Genomic DNA, 1,255 nt, shown 5'->3' on the forward strand with positions numbered 1-1,255 from the left:
GTGGAATTCACTCAGTCGTGTCCAACTCTCTGCAACCCCACGGACTATACAGTCCATGGAATTCTCCAGGCCAGAGTACTGGAGTGGGTAGCCTTTCCCTTCTCCAGGGGATCTTCCCAATCCAGAGACTGAATCCAGGTCTCCCACATTGCAGGCAGATTCTTTACCAGCTAGTCACGAGGGAAGCCCAAGAATATTGGAGTGGGTAGCCTATCCCTTCTCCTGGGAATCTTTCTGATCCAGAAATCAAACTGGGCTCTCCTGCATTGCAGGCGGATTCTCAGAACTATAAGAGAAGTCCTCTTCTTTGCATTCTTAATTTCATCCTTCAGTTTCAATTTTGATTACATTATGTGTTTTGTAACATCATCTAATATTTAATGCCTATTGTATTAACATGTTGTCTCCTAATATGTGTATTGTTCATTGAATAAATATATATTTACTCATTAGATAATCATTTATACATGCACATACATATGTGTGTGTGTGTGTGTGTGTGTGTGTGTGTGTATATATATATATATATATAACTTAATCATAAATGCATCCATTTATCTGACATCCAGGCTATTCCCACCTTTTGCTCATGGTGAATGATGCTGCTATGGACACGTGTGCACGTGTGTCTGCATCCCTGCTTTCAGTTCCTTGGGCACATACCTTGCAGTGAAATTTCAGAGCTACAGGACAATTCTATAGAAAACTTTTGAGGAACTCACCCCCACAGAAACTACACAATTTTACTTTCCCACTAGCCACACAGGTACCAGAGTTCCCGTTCCTCCACATCCTTGCCAAAACTCAGTTTCCTTTTTCTAAACAAAGCTCACCCTCTGAGTGGGAAGGAAGTGGGACTGCCCATTCGCAATTCCAGGAGTCTTCTTGGTCTGCACTTCCTTGGGGATGAACTTCAAGGACACAGGTGTGGGTGAGCTCCTCCACCATGTGTCAGGAAGGCTCTGGGGCCCTTCCCTCCTAGCATCTCCCAAAGCCCCCATATTGGTGTAAGGATTGATGCCTCTAAGAGGTACCCCTTCCTAAAGGACATCATTGCCACCAGAAAAGGGAGCGGCTTGTATCCGACAGTGTGAGTCATAGAAAACAGGAGGGTGAGATCCTGGAGTCCAGGGTATGAAAGCCAGAATTGAGAGATGGACGACTCCCTGTTGGGCCAGAGTCCAGAGCCTTACCTGGCCCAGAGGTGACAGCAGCATGTACCAGGCAGAGGAGGGTATCCTGAGGCAAGGGCAGC

Source organism: Bubalus bubalis, chromosome 14 (assembly GCF_019923935.1).
Source record: "Bubalus bubalis isolate 160015118507 breed Murrah chromosome 14, NDDB_SH_1, whole genome shotgun sequence".
Classification (NCBI taxonomy): Eukaryota; Metazoa; Chordata; class Mammalia; order Artiodactyla; family Bovidae; genus Bubalus; species Bubalus bubalis.